At 35.9% G+C, this 23,240-nt stretch overlaps 1 protein-coding gene across 3 annotated transcripts in view; it reads left to right on the top strand.

The window, feature by feature from the left end:
• The window catches only part of LOC110473694 (adhesion G protein-coupled receptor A3), a 257,125-nt gene that overhangs the window by 19,106 nt on the left and 214,779 nt on the right, over positions 1–23,240 (top strand). The window lies entirely within an intron of this gene.

The following is a 23,240-nucleotide window of genomic DNA, read 5'->3' as shown; positions in this document are numbered from 1 at the left end:
CTCTTAGACTTTCTTAGTAATTTTAAAAATAATTTATGCAACAATGAAAGTAGTATGCTATAATTTATAAACATAGACAGAACGAGTTAGATGTCTGTTTTTTTCATATCACTTTCAATCAAGCTTACAGGTAGTTGGAGAACCCACAGTTCTATCACATGTGTGCAAAATTAGTGTATTTTACTTACTGAAATGACAACCATTTAAAAGAAAATATAAATCGCCCTGAAGATTCACTGGTAAATTCTTATGTAATCTAGAATTATTTTTGTATTATTGATGGATGATCTCTTGTGTAACAGGTATGAGTATATACATTATATTATACCAAAATTCTAATGCCATAGAAGTAATCCAAGGTATTAAAGGAAAAATCTTAATGCTGGCAGTTCTTTAATCACAAATGCTTTCCAGACAATTAAATTACTGCTGTTTCAATTTGTAAAGTAAAAATATAGGGAGGAGGTTTCACGATGAAGGTAGATTTCAGCTGTTTCTGTAAAACTACTAATAATTTGGAATTAAATTGATATATGGTGCATATGCTGGGGGGGAAGGTTATATTTAAAAATGAAAAAAATAAAACCCCCACAAAACATTTATAACAGCAAGCCAGCAAGCTTTTTTCTCCTCTCTAACTTAAAACTGGCTTTCTAAGACAATGTGCAAACCATTATAAAAGTATTCAAGAACAAAGTCCTTTGCCAGAATTCAGTAGCAGGATTTGAGGTGTTTTTATGGCATCCATGCTGCAGGCATTAAAGGAGGCTGCTGTTCCCTTCCACTCTTCAGAGCTCTTCACTCTGTGCAGTCTCTCCAGATGCCATGCTGATTCTCTGGCATTGGTAAAAATTATTACTGCTGCCCACTTCTGCAAACAGGCACCATTTTCACAGGAAAAACTTTTTAACGTCACATCAGTTTTTGGCACCATTAATGAGGTCTGTATGGAAAAGGCTTATGGTACAGCATGCATGATCAAAGATTGCACAACTTACTTAATACAGAATGTATTTATACAGCATTTTGATGGAGTATGTGTCCAAATGTTATTGTCAATAAATCTTGACAATAGCCAAGCTGAGAAAATACAAACTGACAATAGGAGCTGGCACATGAGTAGCCAAGTTATACTTTGGGGATTTCTAATAAAATAAAAGGATATTGAATGACTTAAAACAAGCTTTTTCTGAATTTAATTCTTCCCAGGACACATCAATTGTATATTTAAGCACTTACATTATGAGCCTGGTGAGAGTGATAGTTGCAGTTTCTGGGATTTTTGTCAAGAACAGATAGTGCAGAACATGTTCTGTGTTCTTTCAAGGTGACCAAGATCTTACTTTAATGAATATAGAATGGGGAAACTTGCTCATACCAGGCTGACAGAAATACATCAATAGTTCCTTTTGTGCAAGATGATAGCATGGTACTTGATTAATTTTAATCATGTTTGTGAGAGAGATAAATTCCCATTTTCTATAGTGAGAAATCAGCTCTTTGTAATTGGTTCAGCATCTAAAGTCAAGATCCATTTTATAAAAGAATATTTCTTGCTTTTCTGTTTTTAAAGATAATCAAAATGGAATTTTTAAGTTTACTGTAATAAATGTAGAGTTTGTGACAGAAATGCAATATTACAGTATTTGCTTTCTGGTTTGAGTACTCTACACAAAGGCTTAATTTTAGCATTTACTGAAATATATAGTCCTGTCTAAAGCTAAATTGATACTTATATCTGTAGTATTTGTTATTCAGAAAGTGTAGTTGAAAGCAAGTGAAAATTTTGTTTTATTTATGATGCAAATGATAGATGTTGTACTTTGATAGCTAACTCTGTCATTTTTGGTTCTGTTAAGACACATGTTGATGGTGTTCATAAATTACATTCAATATTTAGGAACAGTTAAAAATCCTTGGGAAAGAAAGCACTTTAGGGAGTGAAACTATTGGTTCTCTAGACAAATATGTCTGATTTCTGTCATTTGAAAAATATGAAGTTAGGTTGCAGGATTATTATTTTTGAGATGATAGAAAAAAGAAAAAATAGAGGGAGCAGTGGTGATGCATAGCTTGTAGGAAAGCAGTAAACTGCTAAATATTGTGCAGATTCAGATGACCACCGTCAATACAGTGGAACACCATCCTTCAGGTAAATACTGGATACCTCTTTAGTTATCAGAGGTAGGGCTTAATGCTAATCTGTACTTCCTTTCAGTCTTACTGCATTTTCACATTCACCTGTCATGTCGTTGCCATTTTCTCCCATTACAGTGACAAAAAGAAGAATGGTTGTGCTGGGTTTCTTGCATAGGCTATAATGGAAATAACAAAGAATTTATTCTTTTTATATGTAAGAGGTCACAGATAATGTGATAAAATGGCAGTAGTTCCTGATGATAAACAAAAGCATCCCTGCATTGTTTTTCTAGGCCTGACTGAATGGTAGGCCTGTGGGGCTTGTGGAGAGCTGTGGGAGGGTGAGCTTTGGGGAGGTCACTTGTCATGGATTTTCAATATTTCCAAGGCATTCCAGTCAAGTATGGAAGCTCAGTAATCTGCAGGTAAACTCTTCTCCTGTGTTTATTGCCTGTATTTTTATCTGACATCCCCTGGGATGAGGGTGATGGTGATCAGAAGGAAGTATTTCCTTGTTCTCATCAAGATGTAAAATACAGAAGCTGCTGTGAGGATGTTTGAGGGCAAGAAGGTACGGTGCCTTATTCTGCTCAGAGATTTTGCCTGGGTGAAGCTGGCCATTCAGCTGGGATTTCCAGGTGCCTGTGAGCCAGCAGGAGGGCAGATGGTGAGCAGGTGCCTGGCTGACCAGGGCATTTGTTCAGGGCTCCAACACAGCCAGTGGGTCTGTGGGGTGAAGGAGCTGGTGATCAGAAGTGGGTGTCCATTCCAGAGAGGTTTCTGGATGCTGTAACACTCCTTTTTACATATTTTGGGTATGAAGGGAACGTATGTTTGTATTTTATTTCAGACTAGCTCTAGTCTGGTCTTAGAGGCCGAGTGCTCCTCTCCTTCTGAAAAGCTTTAGATGCATTTCTGGAGCAGAGCTTGAACTTGATTTCACCCACAGAAATCCCATTAGCATGCTTGGAGCCAGCATTGTGCCACAAAATGGAGCACAGAAGGGAGAATGAACTTGTGTGAAGTTCCTGTCCAGTGCTTGCTGGCTAGTTGTTCTCAACTTCAGAGGAAGCTGGGATCACATCCCATTTTAGTGAGGTTTTGGGACCTTTGTGGTCAACTTTGATGTCCATTCCTGCCTGTCTGAGTCCAAGCTGGAAAAAGTTGTTTCCTTCTCTGCATCAAGATGTTGATCTGGAGACAGAGGTTCTGATGAGGAAAATAAGCATAAGGGGAGTGACAGTGATGTCTTCAGATGGTGAGTTATAAATTAAAAATTACAGGTGCAATCCTCAATGTCAGTTAAGGATAAGAATGTGATGGATGTGAACAAATATGCTCTGGTGATTCAAGTGTTTCTGCATGAAAAGTTGTCATTATTGTTTATTTATGAAGTACCATGAAGATGTGCTGGGTTTCATAAATGATCTGAGAAGTAGATGGGGAGGCCAAAGATGCTAAAATTATCAAGGATTTTTAAGTACTGCTTCAGTTCTGCAGTTCTTACAGAAGAATTAAACTCATAATGTTTTAAGGTGGATTTATATCTGATAGCTGTTGGATGGTTCTGAGTTTGCTCTGTCATTTTATTCCATGAATAAGTTGATTGGTACAAGGTATTTGGTACACTTTGAAAGCAAAGCAGTAATATCAAGTTTTCAAATACATGTTAATTGAAGTAATAATATTTTGAAAGTCTGGAAACCAGAAAGAAACCAACTATTTCTGGAACCAGAAGGAAACCAATAGTTCCAGTGAATTAACCTTCGAAGAGAGATTCCAAGTATAAAGAAATAACAAACCTCTTTGATGCTGATATATCAAAATTATCTTGAATTTTATTTTCATGTAGTTGTAAGAAGATGGATTTTAACTGTGTCTGTTAGGAGAGAAGACAATTAAATCAACACATTTTAAAATACTTTAGTGGCAGAGTGGGTTTTTTTTACAAACAAGTGATTATCATAAATAACTTTTAAAAATATTTTTTATTATATACTTACGCATTGAACCAAGATAAAGTAACATTTTTGTTTTATTTCTCAGAAGTGAAGAGGTTGGGCCAAATGTTTTCCCTGGCAGGCATAAAGATTGTCAGGATTTAGTCCCCACTTGGTATTTTCAAACTGTTTGCATTTTGCACTTGTATCTACTGAGTTCTGATGAAAAATCGGTGTTTGTCTGTTGGGCACTCCTGGAATAAAACACACAGTTTTTACTTTCATTTATTTTAATACGTGCATTTTGTAATGTAGCAATGTTTCTCATTGTAAAAAACAACAACCACCATTTAAATAATTTTACTTAATCAGCTAATTATGAAAGACCACACTTCTGTTCTTTCTTTTCCATGCTGCTCAAATAATATTTGAATGAACCTGGAAAAGTTCAATACTCTGAACTCTGGTGACTAAATATGGACATCATCCCCAGTAAGCAAAGAGGGAGTAACATGGATACATCCACATAAAGAGCAAATAAATGCATTGACAGGATATAATGAGCAGTAAACTTAAGAGGGGGCTTTTAGTCAAATTGGAATGGAGTTGAAGGAAGTGAAATTTAAGTATGGCACATGTACAACTTAGGAAAAACACTATTTTAAAAAGTGTTTACCACTGCAGTATAATAAAAAAGCACCAAGTTTAATACACTGAGACAAAGCTTTTTCATTGAAATAGAAATACCTAGACAAAGCAGTAAGTTTAGTTGATATGAAAGACAAATTTGGTATACTTGTATAAACTAAATCTGAATGCAGATAGTGACACTGTCAGAGCAGATAATATAATGCTTTTAAAGGAAATTTGGAACAAGAAATGTACAGTGAGAAAATGTGTTTACACTGGAGTAGATTAAAAGGGCTGCTGGTACATGAATTGATGCTTTGGAGTAACAAGTTTACCGAGGACAGATTTTAAGCAATGTCTTTAAAGCCTGCAAAACTTCACATGGTAGAGGCAGACTTGTCAATGTACAATATTGTCATTAAGGTAATTCCTATATTTCTGTATTGTTTACTAGCAGAAGCAATCAGAAATTAATTTGAAATGTTAGGAAAATGCAGGAGAACCCTTATGAATGCTGATAGAATAGCTTATGCTGCTAGTTTTGTTTTGATAATTTGCTAAGTGTAGACATATTAAACAAAGTTCATACCCTTTTTATTTATTGGTGCCTGCCAGCTGCTGTTTATAATGCAACATGTGCTCAGGACAATATATGCAGGGTAATATTTATTTTGATTTTTTTGGCAGGTTCAGGTCAGCTGCACATTTTGTTATTTTACTTATTCCTTCCCTCCACTTCCCTTAAGTCAGGAACTATAGCTTCCTGTAATGTGGCTTTTGGCTATTCTCTGAGGAAATTGAATTTCTGGATTCAAAAGCTACCCATCTCAAGTTCAAGAGCTCTTCTTTCTTCATGAATACATATTTATGATACTATATAGCTTAGGAAAATTTTAATCAGCCTTATGAAAGTTCTTTCTCTTTAAACATAGTAGGAAATCTGAAAGAATTTAAAGATAAAGGCACATTGTTGAAGTTTAGCAAACTGTCTTAAAGTCTCATAATAACACTGTAGGATTTAGGAATTTAAATTCCTTTTATTATAGAATGAAAAACACCTGTAAGTGTATCAAATACTTTGCCTGGTTTACAGACTTAACATTCCAAAGCAGTATGGCAAAGAGCTCCACCTTTATTTTGAGCTTATTGAACTATTTGGAGCTGATAGTCCTCTCTGGGAACACAGTGAATGGTGAGAAGAACCAAGTCCACTTGGAATGCAAATGTAGTGCAGTGTTTGTTTTTTTTTTTTTAAAGTATGTTGCATGTTAGAAAGTAAAATACTGGAATTTTCACTTCTTGAAGTGATAATGCATTTGGGAATGAATGAGGCTAGTTGTGGTTTGTAGTTATTTTCGCTACTCATTCTTTCTGAATTATGCAGCTGCAAAATTATGGAATATAAACTATGTGGCCAGAAATTTTACTTGTCTTATGAATGTTACATGCCTTGGGCTAATACAGCTTATAAAATCTGGTGGGAAACTTAAAGAAATATAAATAAACTGGTGTCACGTGTCCTGTATAAGCTTGTTGATACAGACAACGTCATTTAAGTTATATTCAAGCTAAATAAGAAATCTGTTAATCTTATTCCTGCATGCCTCTTAAAGCCCACAATAATTTTATATATTTTTTTTCAAAATTATGAAATAAATTGCTACCTAAAGCATGTAACTGCTGATTAGTCAGTGGTTAGCTGATGATTTACAGATGGGAGTGAGATGATCCAGACTGCAGGCCAAGGAGGTTTTTATAGTTCTGGTGTATCATTTGGATAAAATTGCAACCATGGGTGCTTTAGAAGAAGGGTGATCAAGTAGTTATAGTGAGGTACATCTTAGTTAGGTTACACATCTGTTCTTTATTTGGCTGTGGTGATTATGGTGAAACTTGCTGGGGCATTCATTAAAACATCTGTCTCTTGGGCATCTCTGCAGAGAATACTTAAATCTAAAAATGTGAGAAAGTGATAAAAAGTGAATTCACTTTTATAATTTCACTCTAATCCTGTTATTTGCCTCAGTGGCTCTGTCCTGGATCTTCTTCCCTTGCTCTCTTCTGGCTGTTGCCTGTAGCCGAGGACCTCACTTCCACATTTCACGTAGATGGTGAGAGACTTCCCTCAGGTGCTGAGCTGAGCTTATCCTGATGATGGTTTCCAAAGTTTATATGTAGATATTCTGCATTGGTAAAATGGGCACTCTGAGAATATTTTATCTCTGAGCAAAGAGTTTATTGTGGAGAGCAGTTGCCTAGAAATGTATAAAGAGATTTCTAAACTGATCTAGATTTCAGTGAGATTCTAATATTAGATAAATTAGTATAATTTAACATGATTGAAAGTGTCAGGCTCAGGTATGAAGACCGTCTTGTAGTTTTTAAACCTCTTTTAAAAGTATGCTTTTCAATCTGTAAATGTATAAAAGCATAAATAATACCTAAGATGAAAGAGATGTCTCAAAAAAAAGAGCAAAGTACAATGTACAGAGTAGCCCTATGATAGTTGTTCTATACTCACATGCAAGAGAAATTTGTGACTTGCTTTAATAATGTCACAAGCTTTGTAAACCTATAAAATAGAGATAAATTGAAGAAGCTAAAACTCCAGGTTTGGCATTCTGAAAAGCACTAAGTTTTATAGACAGAATCAGCGTTTGTAGTGAAACTATAAAATGTTGAAGACACGTGTATTGCTGGGTCAGGTGGTGTTAACTGCATCCTCAATGGTTTTCATATTCTGTTGACATTATCCAAATGAGGTTGGTAGTTGACTCTCTTATTCAGTTCAACTCCAAGTCATTTCAGGAAGTTGTTATGCATTAACTTTGCTATTTTATTAATATTATTCTCCTCCTCCCCTCTTTCTTCTCAGCTGAACTTAAACAGATGCTATAGCTGTGCAAGTATCTGATTTCAGGCTCTAGGGCCAGCAGTAGGTCCTTAAAATTCTGAAATTGGCACTAGAAATAGCCTTTAAAAGGTTTACAAGAGTAACCATCTTATTTTGTAGTACAGGCCATAACTGGAAATGTGATTTCTTCTACTTTAATATAAATTTGCAGTCACACAAACTGTAGGAACAGTGATTTATCACAGCTGTAAAAGATTGGTGCAAGCTCAAAAACTTACCCAACAATGAATGTTTTCATGAGACTTATTGCCAAGGCAGGTATAGGGGAGGTTTTGTTTTTAGTATCTCAGATGATTTAGTTGATCAGAGTGAGAGCAGAGTGGCAATTTATAATTGACAGACTAAGTTAAGTCTTTCTGCCAGGCAGCATTAGGTGTGGAGGAGAGGTCAATGAATGCCACCACAGTTTTTCATTTCCCTTGGAATCCAAGTAGATATGTGAAAGTCAATGTCAGAATTTTGCCAAGTGACAACAGATTTAACCCTTCCTTCACCAGTTTTGAATGCAGCTCTGTCACTGCTGTGAGCAGTGACACTTGTTAAATGGAATGGCTGGGTTCAGTTGTCATTTTAATCTACAAGAGCTGCTGTAAATTTTCAAAACTTGTGCCCTTTAAATATGTATGGAGATTATACGTAAAGAAATTTTGACAGTCAAAATCTTTCTTTCTAGCTCAGGTACTTACAGCACTCTGTAAAGGTGCCAAGGAGTCCAGCAATTTTTTTGATTTATTCTCTACACTGTAGAGGGAGCTGAGAGTACAGCAGACATCTGACATCTTGATGGAGTTCTGGAGATGTGTTCTGAGGCAGGAGTTGTTTGCTGATGCCTTTAAGTTTGTGGTGAACTCTGTGGATCAGTAACCAGGCTTTCTTGTACTGGATTTTAAGTCTTGGTACACTGCATCTGCTAAGTGGAGTGATTTCAGGCTTTACAGCTTGACTTTGCAAAGTTAATACTCTGTGTGCCATATTCTTATTCTTTTAAACTTGTCTGATCAAATTGTGTCATTTCCCCCTGAATTTCTATCAAATTATATTGGTTACAACTAGGAATGCCCCTTAAAGGCTCAATGTAATATTCCTTAGGATTTGGCAACATAAAGAAGCTCCTGGTTTTCCAAAGAGACCTATGAAACCCTTGTTTTCTGGCATTGACAGTGTTATTCTCTGAGGTGTATCCTCTGAAAAAATTCCTAAGTATATTTCTCACAAAGATGAGTGATTGTTTTTCATGTTCAGTGGTGGCATGCAGTGAACTCAGATTTTGCTTGGAGGTTTTCTGTCTCTGCTCAGATCCCCTTCCTGTCCATTCACTGGGCTCTGGGTATCCCTGGGGGGAACCACTGCTTGCACTGCCCTTCTGCTCAGCTGGGTTTCACAGCTGAACTCGATGTTTTACCCTGTTTCACATTAACAGGAAAAGCACCAAGAGACTGATCTCAGAGAGGTGAGGTAGTTGTGCTTTACTGAAACTCAGATTTAATGGAATCTGTAAAATGAATATATGCTTGTATGTTGGTTTTCATACTCAGTGATTTAATAAGAAGTTCAGTCTTAGGGGTGAAATTAGCTTTGTCTAAACAATGCAGCTGGAGTTTTCTTAAGCTGTCTGAAGTTGACTCATATATCTCAGCTAATTCTTGCTCACAGTTTTTGTTCTCCTGGTATTTCTCAGCAATGCAATTCTTATTCATCCCAAAGCTCAGGTTGAAATCAGTGAAGTGGGAGGGAGAGTTGCTTGCTCAAAGTTGCAGCCTCAGATGCCGGAAATTTGATTTTGTTGCCAACTCACCCGGAAGTCCAAAGCCACATGAATAATTCTCTTTCTGGTCCTTTGATTCACTTTCTGTGAAATAATAGTACTTAGAGAAATGGGTGTAATTTTAAGGGCAGAGAATACTCAAATGTGCTTTATAAAACAAAGAACATTAGAGCTTTCAGTGGTACGGACCTAATGAAGTTCATCTCATTTTTGCTTCCACTAGATCGCTCTGGAATTTTTCTTTGATCATAAAGCCTGTGTGAATATTTTTTACATTGTTCCTTTGCTTCTGATCTGTTTTCAATACCTATTTTATTTTGCACTGGAAGCAAAGGGAGCTTGAAATTCTGTGTTTATTCATGTCCTGTGCTATTATCAAGAAACATTATTGCAAAATAAATACAGTCTTGGTTCCGTTCTGCTACAACCAGTGAGAAAAGACTTTGCAATGAAAAATAACCTTTGAAACTTAGCATAATTCATAAAACAGTGTTCCATTTCAAATATCTGAAAATCTGTTCCCTTAGAAAAGATTATAAAAATTCTATTAGCCAAGGAATATACCTTTCAGAGTAAGAAACAATATATTTATATATCCTCTAGTATGTGCGTTGTAGTAATGAAAAAGGACACAGAAGATACTCCTTTTGCTTTTCTGCAGTTTCCTTTTGGTCTTGGCTATATGAAACTGCTTTAGGTAGTACTTTAGCATTTAATAACATTTTTCCAGTACATACAGCATGATAATGATCTTCAGATGCATATGTATCACAAAAGATAGCTGTTGTGTCATTCATTACTGTAGATGTAAGGAACATCAAAAGCAATTAAAATTCCACTTATCTTGGTGCTGCTGAATCATAAGATAATGTCTGAGTGTCTGCACAGCATTGTCTGAAAGGTAACACATCCCCTCTCTAGGACTGGTTAGTCTGATGAAGGAAACATGTCTGAGTGGTGTATCTCCAGCACCTATAAATCTGAAATGAAGTAAATTTATGGATAGAGTCATTTTAGATAGAAATGTGAAAATAACATCTAGAAAACACATTTTCCTCTTTATTTAGTATAGGATTCTTAAGGCATGCTTGAGTTGAGTATCAGATGATTCAGCAGCAACTATATAGCTTTTAGTTAATAAGTGCTTCGGGGCTGACAGTCAGAATGTTTTGCTATGGAAAGAGCCTTTAGGGAGCCATGGACACTCAAAATGAAGCTGCTTGGTGAGACTCCCAGATTCTTACTCTCCTTCTGACTTCCTGTTACCTGTAAGGAGCTCTGGGTGAGCTTGCATGTCCTGTGCACATGGGCTCAGCCTTCTCTCCATCCTGACCCCGGCTGTGCCGGGTCCTGCTGCCCCGCTTGGGAAGCCCTGACCTCTTCCCCTTCTCAAACATGGCAATCCCAAAGGTTTACTGTGGGCTCCAGAGGGACAAAACGGAGCCTCCTGCAGGGGTAAGTGCTGTGGCAGGGCAGTGTGAGGCTCCCTGCTCTGCCAGGCAAATCGCTGCGTTTTGGGCTCCAGGATCTGCTACAGCAGAGGACTTAGCGTGTCAGGCTTTGAAGGGTAGGAAGGAAGCATTGCAGAAGTTGTGACTCAGGGCTGGCATTTTTTGGGGAAAAAAAGGCCTGATTTTTAAAGGATTCTTCTAGTGTGCCCAGATGATTCCCTTGTGTCAGTTTTTCTTCTTCATTTGTTGTTGTTGGTTTTGTGTCCACAGTATCGAGAAACTTCTCATTTTGAAGAAAGTTGGCAACCAGACTTCTCAGAGATGGAGACTTTAAAAAGTACCAAATCCCTCAAAAACTAATTCCAGAGCTGTCATCTTATAATAATCTTATAGGTTTTAAAGCATTTTTGAAATGAAAGAAAAAGCAAATCAGAGCATGACACGTTAGATAACATTGCTGTAGGTAGACAACTGATGTGGGTGTGTTAAGTTTCACTTCAGGTATATTGTTCTTATGGGAGTGTGTGCTCATCTTGCCATGAAATGCTTTAAGGTAATCTATTATTCTACATAAATATTCCAATTGGTTAGACCAGAATCATACATAATTAAGACATTGAGCCATTCTTATTAATATTTTCCCTAGTCTATGCTGGATATAATTGATTTTGCACTGAAGCAATCAGGTCAGATTGCTTGGCTTATGTGAAGGACTTGGAATGAAAACGTCTCTGTTTAGTCTGAAAGTGCCTAATACAAAGATTACAGTGAAGAGATATCTTTAAAGTATGTATTGAGGTTTGTGTTACCATCTTGAAATAGTTTATTTTTGGAAACAAAATTCCTGCTTTTACCTAATCTTTAATACACAAAGCTTTCAGAAAACTTGGTAAAGAAGGACTTCTGATGCCTTCTAAATATTCTGTGACATTTACTGGGGTTAATTCCAAAGAAATAACTCCGTGTGTTGGATGCGTGCAGTTATAAAGGATAAAATGGCATTTCAATAGAAAAGAGACACTTTGATGGATCTTCCACACTGGTACACCCAACTGCCCATTACTCTAACCGGGGTTTGCCCAAAGAATGAATGTCTAAGGTATTTATTTTAGGAATTATTTAAGAACAGAATCTTTTTTTGTCATTCTTAAAGCAGGTTGTGCTGATTTACTAAAGAACAAAAATTGTGTCTCACTTGTAGGTCAGTTGAGTAAATAGCTTGTGTATATGTGTAAATAAATATATGTACCAGAAAAGACAATCTTTATCTTACTTTTCTTTCCTTGTTTTTCTTCATTAGTATTCATAGCTGTACTCTCTCCCCTAACCCTGCTTTTATTTCTTTTGTGCCTTTTATTTCTTCAATTCTTTCTGAAGACAGTCTCTATTTTTAAAAAATAAATAAGTGCGACTGGTCTTACTTATCCTTTCATGTCATTTCAGGCATCCCTGAAAGGTGCTATCACTCTCATTATTTATTCAAGGATCTGAAGACACTTCTGAAAAAAAGAATAAATTATTCTGTCATCGTTAGTTTAGGAAAACTTTTGAAACTGTTGAAAGAAATGAATTGGGAAACCATTATGAATAACCAAGCTTCCTTTAAAATAGCTGTGATCATTTCAGGACATGATTCCCTGCAAAGGCTCTGGAATTCCTTGTGGATATTGCTGCCAGAGTTTATTATTTTAAACCCAATGCATTCAGCTACAGTTATTGTATAACTAAATGTTTTAGGAGCCATTTGGCAGAAATGCACACTGTGAGGTAAAGGTGAATATTTGCAATCAAGTATCAAACAAAAGGTGGTTGAGTGAGCTGAACATTGAGTAACGTGAAAGAAACAGATCCAAAGGAAGGTGGGGAGAATTCAGTTGTGTAATGGAAGTTGAATCAAATGATACGTGTCTTTGTATTATTTATACCAGTGTTTTGAACAGTTGTGCTGAAAGCTTTATTTCAGAGATTGCAGCTATAGTTAAAATGGAAAGAACATCAAATATTGAACAACACAGCCTTAGGAAGATAATTTTAAGTACCTGAGCTGATAGATATAGCATTTGAGACTGAGATTAAAAAAAGACAAATCACAACTGAGACTGTCATTGACCACTTTAACTTGGAAGCTGGGAAGTAGATGGACTTGGAGATAATTGCTGTGTTGCATTCATCACATGGGGTGAAAACTGCCTTCTCAAATGTCCTAGGAGAATTTTCTTAAAGCCCATTTTCCTAAGGTAACCACAATTTCCCTTCACCAGTGCAAAATCTCTGAGTGATAAGACATGAGGATATTGCTTAAGCTTAAAATTAGTACTTTTAACCAAATAAGTGGAGCCTTGTGTTTACAATAATTAATAGTCTAGTTAGGGACCCATGTTGGGTACAGCAAAAGGAGTTTCTGGAAAACCTCATGGTCTGCATCCTCATGTTTGTAGTTTCTCAGTCTGACACTGTCACAATTTTCTTGCATAAATGTCTGATCTGTGAAGTAAGTTTAGAGCAGATGATCTCTGTGCTGTCTAAATTTCAAATTTTTAGGGATTGTTCAAGCTGATGTAATCCACAACAGCTATTGTGGATACAATATACAGAATTTTATTGTGGATTACACAAAAGTGTCCTCATTTTACCACGCTGAGCAGTGTTATTATGTACCTGGGTCTGCTTTAGGCAGGAGATGGCCCTGGATGACCTCAAGAGTCCCTTCCAATTGACATTGGAAGAATCAAATTGTCTGTCATCCTGCATTTTCTCCCTCAAATGGACACTAGCCCAAATCTATTTTTTAAACCATTTTGCAGACTTGAAAGACCTCCAAAAAGAACTATAAACTTGTATGATGGACTGCATGCATTGTGTTGGGTTCATTTGCCCTCTGAATTAAATAATAATCACAAACTGTTTAAAACTTTGGGCTGTCACTCTGCTGTGTATCAGTAGCTGTCCGAGATGCCTTAGAAAAACTTTGTCGCTCCTTATAAACAGCTAAAACTCTGTTCTCTCAGCCTTAGACACCAAATGGAAGGCTGAGGACCATTCTCATATTTAGTTATACTGGTTGGGGAAAAATAGAAAAACAATTTCTTAACCTAGCTCTTCAAATAACTCCTTATGAGAAAAGATTTTTTTTCCAATTCAGCTAGGAATTATTTAATGATGCCAGACCAAGTTTTTTTTCAGGCTTTCAATTTTAATATGTACTACCCAAAGGATGCACAATGAGTTCTGTATTTCATTGGATTATCAGAAGGTATACATTGTCATTTAAAAACAATATTACTGCAGATAGCTCTTTCACAGAATACAATTACAGTCCCAGCAGAACTTCTAAGTTAAGCTAAGAACATTATAAAAACAACAAACCAATTTGTGGGAAAATCAAAATAAATTGCTACAATGGAAATTTTTCAGTATTTTTCTGGATTTATAGTCAGCAATTGTTACTGCTTAACTGTTTTAGTAACTGAGAGACGTGAGCATTTTGAAGACAATTCTGAGCATAGTTTTCAGAAATAATATGGAAAGTTTATAATGCTCTTTTAGAAATACATAAAAGATTAGCAAAACTGGCAAAAGCTAACTGAGTGTTTCAGGATTTAAGAGAAGAGCAGTGAGCTGAATAAGAGAAATGCTGAAAAGATCTTACAAAGGGAACAAAAGGTAATAAAAGAAGTGTAATAAAAAAGGAATGGTGACTCAGGAAATTTTACTCTTTTTTTACAAAGTGACTTAGAAGTAAGTTATAATAAAATCTGAATTAGGAAAGTGAATTCTTTCTTTAAAAAATTTAAATTAAATCTCAATCATTTATTTGGTAGTCTTGTTAAAGTCCTTGTACTTAAAAATTTAATTGTAGAACAAAGCATCCTGACTGTATTTTATGTAGTGTAAAAAAACAGGTTTGGCCCACCTGTGGAGGTGTAAGGCATTTTAGGGTGTTTGTGATCATTTGGCTGAGCAGTGGAGTGTCAGCCCAGGAGAGGGGAGTGGTTATGCTGACCTTGCCATGAATCACATGGTAAATCACTTGCAAAAACCATTTTGAAGTGGAGAACCTAAATGAACTTCTTTTTCCCACTGCAATGAGCGTGGACATTCACGTCCTGTAGGACAAAGACGTTTCTCAGCTCTTGGTTGGTGCTGCATGTGCTGAAATGCTCGATCTGCACATTGCTCCAGTGCATTGTCCTCTCAGCTGCTCTGCAACTCCTGGCCATGTTTGCACCATTGCTGTGGGTGAATTTTATAAAAGTGTGAATGAGAAACAAACGTAAGAATGTCATCGTCCCACAATGTCACCTGAGTTGAATGAAAAGCATGTCAAAAGCAAATCCTTCTGCAGACAATCACTTCAGTAAATCCATTTGCATATTGCACAGGCTTATTCAATGGAGAACTTTCAATTTTTAAAATATCCTCTATGAATCTAATTTTTCCCACTAGAAATGGATTTTAAATACATATTGATAGAAGGATGTGCAGTGATCAAAGACAAAACCAACACCAGGGCATGCTGTCACCAGTTGGCTACATATGCTTTTAGAAATAGTGTTTTATTGCAAGGTCAGACATAAGGATTTCCTTTTCATTGTAGAAAGCTTTGAATGATTCCTCTCTTTCTCCAAAGAAAATGTTGACAATAGGATCTTTGATCTTCAAAAACTAATGCACATGACAAATTTAATTCATGTAAATAATTCTGCTAGACTCAATAAGGCCATCACAGGGAGTTAAACATGCATAACTATGTCTCAAGGAAAGACCATGCACATGGTAGGTATAGTGATATAGTCAAAAATTTCACTTAGATAAAGTTCTCTCTTCAAAAGATGCAATGAAAATGCTGTCTTATCAAAAAATCATATGGGTTTGTTTAACATTTGAAAAAAAAATACTAGCTACTTGAAACTCAAGTTCAAATCTTGTAAAAGCAAGATTTAGCTAGACAACTGAATGATGTTATATAAGTGTCCATGTTGTAGTAAAATTGTAATGATTTATCACTTTTTTTTATATCCTCGTATTTTATGTTGGGTTCATTATTATGTGATTTTAGGAAATATCACTGCACAATTCCAGTGCTATATTGCTATTGTAAAACCTATTTCTACAATCATCCACTCATGATGTAAGTTTTTCAGGTGCTGAGTTTTTTGAATACAATTGATTAAACTTATATTCTGTAGAATAGAATCCTGTATGACACCTCGGGTCTTCAGTGATCTTTAGAAATAACCTTTAGACCTCAAGTTCTTGGGGGAAAAAAAAGTTTTACTTAATAGGATCATCTAGTTCAGAAATTCTCTAATGCTTGACAAAAGTCATAAAATAGACAAGCACATTTCTTTTCAGAAGTACTTGCAGTCCTATTAGTAATGCTTTGATTCCTATTGCTACTTGCCTGTTCAGTTAATTAATATAATTCTATAGTGGAGTGGGCTTGTTCAAAAGCTGAAAACTCTTTTAACTCCTCCACTGTTAGGAAATCATATTAAAATTTCTATTTGAGAGTGACCTTGCTGCTTCCTTTTGTTGATACATTAATACCACTAAACCAGTACTGGGGAGAGATGAGTTGTGTGTCCTGCTAGTGATGATAATATTTTGTTTTACTGTTTGAATTGTAATGTTGCTTACAAAAAAAGGCTCTTGAATATGACTTTACCTAATTAAATCAGTTGATGTGGTAATTAATACAAGAATTCTCTGCATTTGGTATTTTGAATGTGACCTAGCAGTCACTTATATCATCCAAGAGGACTCTTGATGAAAAAGCAGCAGTATGAAAACCAAAGACAAAAGAGTAAGAGTTTTGCCTTATACTTTAAATTACTGAAAGTGGGGCTATTGAACAGTGGTTTTCCACAAAAGCAATATTCTGTTTTCATACTACAGTTTCTCCCACATTACATTAAATTTATGACATACTATTAATGTTAATATGCATTTTTGGAAGAACTTTAAATAACTCATTACCTAAATGGAAATTTCTTGGTGCTTATGCTTTCTTTTGCTATCATCAAATAGTGTCAAGATCTGGAAGCTGCCGTTGTGTTGGTACTGTACAAATTAGAATGATAATTAGCACACTGTTACTGCCTCTTTGACTGTAGCTGTTTGGGGGTTGTTTCTGCCATATGAACATGCTATGTACAATAGAAAGCACTTTTTGGAGTATTTTTCTGTTTTCACTAATGTTTGGTATCGCTGCAAGTGAATGGGTATAACAAAAGCCAGTATACATGAATGATAATAATAAAACCAGCTGGAATTAGAGATGCTGAGAGGCTGGGTTTTATTGCTTTCTTCAGGGTTTTTGTATGATTCTTTTTAAGAATGCTGACCATGTGCTTTGTTTAGTTTGAAAAGACAGTACAGTGGGCCACAATCCCTTTCAGGAAGAGAGGTGTCACTTCAGGCCATTATATGCATCTTTATTCTTCTGATAATTTAGCTTAATGCTCTTTTAAGTTTTGATGTTCTCAAAGTCAGAAAGAGAGGTAGACACTGAATTACTGTACACAGATACTGATATATAATAAATTAATAAATACTCTCCATATCTTTACAACTTTTCCTTCCTTGTGTTTAGGTATCAGACTGTGTAGATGTCCACCACACCCCCTTCATCTCGTGAGCTGTCAGTAGTGTTTTCAGTCCTCTTTCTCTTTTCACTTGTTCAATCAGTTTTGTTATTGTTCTGTGACTTTGCTCCCAGTCTGTCTGTATAGTTCTAATATTATCTGTTGAAGTCTTGATAGTAGCTCAGCTGTGGATTTCAGTTTGGAGAGGGGGATAAAAAGGTGCAGTTAGTACCTGTATTTTATGATAGTTCCATGTATCTCTGCATGTGTGGCACGAAAAGTAGGTATCTGTTTTGTAATTTATTTTTCTATTTCTGGCATGTTTGTTGGCAAACTCAATTTGTTTCTGTGGTGTAGCTCTCAATGAATTATGGATGTTGTAGGGAATAAACAATAACCTGGTTTACCAAGAAGGATTTTAAAATGTTTAAAAAATTTAGAACAACTTAGTTTTTGATTTTACATGGCAGGATTTCAATACAAATGATTCCAGTCTTATTCTGATACCATAAAGAAATTAAATTAATTTTTCCCTACCAGTGTTTTAGGGAATTTCACAGGATGTCTGCTCACACTCCCCTTGTATTTAACCACATACCACATGTAAAGAGAATGAACATCTTAAACTTCAATATGTCAGCTGTTATCAGACTTCCTTGAAAAATTATTAACTACTATTTGTACTTAAATTGTTATTTTGAAATAAAAGACACTTCAACTTGCTTGATGTTGTTAGTTAGATGTTAATTGTTAGATGTTGGTTAGATGTTAGTTGTTAGGTGTTAAAAGAAATTGCAGAACTCAAAACACAATTTCTAACAGAACCACAACACAGTCGTTCCAGATGTACAGTCTTAGTAGACCAGGTTTTGTCATTTTTCAAATTCTCATGGGTGTCTGCCTAGCACACCTTTCTACTTGAGAAGTGGAAAACTGAACAGGGATTAAGAGGAAGTGCACAGCAGGGGCAGGTGTGGCTGAGATGTCCCTTCAGCTGTGCTCAGTGACTGGGGCTTCAAGGAAGGATTCTGGAGATTTCAATTTTCTAGACATGATCTATCATGACACAGTCCTGGGTCAAGTTTGATCTGTACCAGCTCTTGGGCTGCTCAGCAGAAAATCAGGTGAAAGTTGACATTTTACTGATTTTTAATGAAGTTTGGGTGGGAGTATTTTGCTTGTGGTTTTCATGTATTTCCCCCTGTGAATATTATCAGAGGAAATACATATTTTCATTAATGGGTCACACTTCCTTCTATGTTCACTATGCATTTGGGAATAGCAGTCTGCATTTCTTGTCCTCCACGGATTTGGTTATCTGAGCTGTGCTTTCTCTCTGGATGCGCTGCTGTGTGAGGCTTTAGGCTTTGCTGGGTGGGATGCAGCCCCATCCCACTGAAAAAGCCTCTACTGTGGAATTTGTTTACTCTGTAATGTCATTGACTTTGGAGACTTACTAAAAAGATTCCTTTTCTCTAAGAGGTTATAGGAAGTTGAAGTTTGTTTGCATTATGATTGAGAGCTCTTTATTTGATACTTTTTAAATACTATAGTAAGTTCTCTTATGCTGAGCATTTTTTATTCTTGAATGAAACTCTGTTGCACAGTGTCTCATCATCCTGTACTTTCAATGGTTTCACAAAACCAAAAATTACAGCAGCATTTTAAGCAAACTATGATTTGTGGCTTGTTTAATTCAAATGGAGGAATGAGAAAAAAATCAGAAGAATTAATTTTCTCCATTAGAACAATTTATTCTTTTAGTTGTGTCTGTCCTGTAAAGCAAGGATGTCCAGAAGAGTGGAAGCAGTGGCTCATGGATTGTTCATGCTTCTCCATTGTCAGCATCTCCCTGGCAGGATTTTGGCCCTGGTGTTAATGAGGTTGGTTGGTTGGTTGGTTTCCAGTGCAGGGTGGATGAAATTGTGTTCAGCCTGTTCTGCAGCCCCCCAGAGAAGCACATTTGTGCCGTGTAACTACGTGCATGGAATAAATGCTTTAGGATGTCAGTGTGAGTCAAGAGAGGGTGTTTGAATGATATCCCTTCAGGACAGAACCGTGCTGGAGGGCTCCACAGGGCCAGGAAAGGACAGAGCTGTGGTGAGTTAATATCTTCTGAACAGCCTCCCTGGGGTAAACTGTCCCCCAGCGTGTCTTGGGAGAAGGAGTAGCAGAGGCACAAGATTTTAGAGGGTCAACTGCAGTAACAAAGTGGTTCATAACATATTTGATCAGCAGAGTGGTACTGACAAGTAAATTGCTCCCCAGCACTATTTTAGTTGTATCCTGTCAGAGCTGGGACTGAAAGGACCTTGATTTGGATTTTCAGTTACTTGGGCTTAAATCATTAATATATTGTGCAAAGACAGTTTGCAAACTGCTTTAAATGCTTATTAGAGGGCTTCTCTGGGAAACTTCTTCCTTAACAAAACCAAAAAAGTATACAAAGGAAAAAACCCACTGCCATCACCAAAACAACCAACCAATCAACCAACCCAAAAACCCCCCAAAACCAAAACCAAACCAAAATCTACATTAAGTGGATTTTGGTTTTGGAAAATACTATCATTGAAATAAAGTGTGCTCATTTTTCATAGTGTTTCTTCTGCTGGAATAAAATATTTAAAATGTGAGATTCTAAGCACATGGCTAGAAACTGATAATTATTTAAACCAGCTGCCTAGTTGCAATGTGTAGTGAGATTCATCACTGTGATTCACTAACACATCAGAAAAAAACCCCAAAAAGCAACCAAATGAAAATGCTATGGATACATAAAATGTGAGAAGTACTTACTCACAGTGGGTGCATGGTGCTGGTTTATTTTTAAAAAATGCAACCTCTATTAGAAGTTTGATTAGAATGAGTCAGTTGCTGTTAGATCTGACAGTTATAAATTTGTTATTAGCTTTCCAAAATAAAATACTATTTTTTTCATGTGCTTATTTACCAAACCATTGCAGCTGTAAGTTTGAGAAAAGGATGCTTATCGCTGCAAAATTTCTGCAGGTCTTTAATTAGAAGCATTTCCCTGTAAGCAGATGACTGTATCAGAGGGGAAAAAAGAAACTTACCTATTTTGGCCATACTTGACACATTTCATGTCCATTCTGTTACTTTTCTAAAGAAATAATGTACAAAAATTATTCGGTGTAATTTCAGCATCAAGAATAAAAGCCACAATTTTTCTTGGCATTAATTATTTAAAAAGATTTTTCATTTTCTCTAATTTAGCTTCATTTCTCTATTAGGATTTTGAACATTGTAACCAAAACTCTCCTCTCTTCCATGCTCATACTCACAGCAAATATTATCAGAAGGGAAGGATGTTACAAGTTGCATCGAAGGTTTAGTAAGTGATTTATTACTGTATGAAAAAGAATGTGATTTATGTTTGCAAGTGAAGTTGTTCATTTTATTCACAGAATTGATCTTTACTGCAAGCCAAATCCTTCTTGATAACAGCCTGTTGCAAGTTCTTGTACATCACTAAAACTAATTAAAAACAGGTGGATTCTTCCCATGTAGCAGTACCACCCAGCTAAATTAAATGTAGATAACTTGTATGAATTGTTAGAGAGAATGTTGTTTGCCTTAGGGACCATACTGGAATGTTAGGATTTGCTAAATCTGCATTTCTGAACAGAAAAAGAATCATATTTTAACTATGATACCCGTATTACTTTGTTTATAAAACTTGAATTTAAGTTGGCGCTGTAGAGAAGAGGAAACTCTGAAGGAACCTTAATTTTTGAAACCTGATCTCTGTGTGATAGTCTCTATGAAACTCTGGTATAAAGATTTGAAGGGTTTCATTTAGAAACTCAAATCTACATAGCTAAGTTGTTTTGTTTTTTTTTTAATTTTTTAAAATTTTGTGGTTCACATTTTTCAAAACTCAGTTTATCTTTCACAAAAATTAATGAGATAGCAGTATTGAAGAATCATGAGCTGTGTTTGAGTATTCCATTTATGAACTAAATTATCTGCTTAATCTTGTGATTTATTACTAGTTTGATAGTTCTCTTTAATTAATAGGAGTTTGTTTTATGTTGTTTAATGATGCTGGTTTCAATCTGCACGTGTAGGGCTGTTCATAATGGAACAGGGAGGTAGAGCAGGAGACCACCTGACTTGTGCTGCATTTTCATGGAGTGCCAGCAAAGTTCAGACTGGCCTCTTTTTCTGGGCAGAATGAATAGAAGGCTGGAAAAACAATTGTCACAATGAAATTTTTTACAGACAGAAGTACTTGTATCTAAGCCAGCTGTGAGTTTTGAAGTAATGTATCTTTGCAAATCAGACTATGCAGAGTGGTCCAAATATCATCTTTGGATTAAATGTCATTGTAACACACCTCAAAGATGGTCTCTCTGTAACAAGGCATATTAAAATAATGACCCAATATGAAGTAGACTAATTTTTGCTAGTCTTTCCAAGCCTAGTCAATTTTAATTAGGGGTCTTCATTTTTTCTTGATTGACTGCAGTTTTGTGCAGCCTCAGATGACAAGTTGAATAAAAGAATAAAGTAATAGAACACTGAAAATAAAACACTAGTGTATTTCATATATTTACATTTTCTAGTTTAGATATTTTGAATTTTAAACAAGTCTTTCATCATGTCACTGCTGAAATGTATTCCTAAAATGGTAAAGAAGAGTTCATGAATTAGATAAATAATATTATCATGCATATGATTTTTAATCTGAGAAGTAGGAGGAGGAACTTGTGAGATGCAGTGTTTTTTGTTTGATGGAAATAAGCTGTGTGTATATTGGAGCAGGTTTATTTTTTGTTGCAAACTTAGGGTTCTGTGTGCTTTCAGATGCATGGGTGTAAGGATCATGATTGATGCCAAATTGCCACTTGTGGGTGCCACTGTCTGGTTCTGGGTGAGGAGTGATGCTGCTGCACACGAGTACTGACAAGCAGCACAGTGCAGGACAGGTCAGATCTGAGCACCTCTCTTCTCCATGCAGATGGTGGGCCATCAACTCACATCAAAATATGCAATTATTTATGAATTTTAGATCTGCAGAAATCTCAAAATCTTACTAACATTGCAGTAGTTTAACTTTGTTACATGAAGAATTTTTTTTCCCTGTGAGTCCGTGTTGTTACATTTGCACCTAGACTTGGGATTTTATGTGGTAGCTTTGTGCTGGGGCAAAGAACTTACTGTTCATATACAATGGCAAATGCTAACAGCAAAACTGTCTTGTCTTGTGTAACAGATTGTTTAAAAACTTTGCAAAAATTAAAAATTGATCAAAAAATCTCAAGTTAAGAATATTAAATTTCTTTTGAAAATTTTTTGTTCTACTTTCTATCTTATTGCAAGCTGCTTGTCTTGTTTTGAAATATTTTATGCAATAGAGAAGTATAATTTATTGTAAATGTTAACATTAAAAGACTCATTTCTCAGGCAGTTGGAATTAGATTTTTTTTTCAGAGACAAATGTTTCTTATGCACATTGCATTATCATTAGATTAAATACCCAATTTCTCCAGCTTCTAAAACAAACCATTTCTTTTGCATATTGGAAAATTTTTAAGGAGTAACATCTTCAGAACAAGTGCATGTTCATACTGTATTGCTTCTGAAATAGCTAAGAACATACAGGGATGGAAAATCACTGAGTTAGGAAGGATCACTTTTGAAATGCACAGTACCTTAACATAAAGAGGAAGAATAAACAATTTTTTCAATGGCCTGCATGCAGGGTCAGGTTGCAAGTGTATGATAGTGGTGCTGCTTGATGAGTCAGGCATAGCTTAATTACTGAATTTCTACTATGCAGAGGTTGCAACA

Source organism: Lonchura striata, chromosome 6 (assembly GCF_050655825.1).
Source record: "Lonchura striata isolate lonStrDom1 chromosome 6, ASM5065582v1, whole genome shotgun sequence".
Taxonomy (NCBI): domain Eukaryota; kingdom Metazoa; phylum Chordata; class Aves; order Passeriformes; family Estrildidae; genus Lonchura; species Lonchura striata.
Note: the sequence above shows the minus strand (reverse complement) of the source record. Positions and strands in the feature narration are given on the sequence as shown.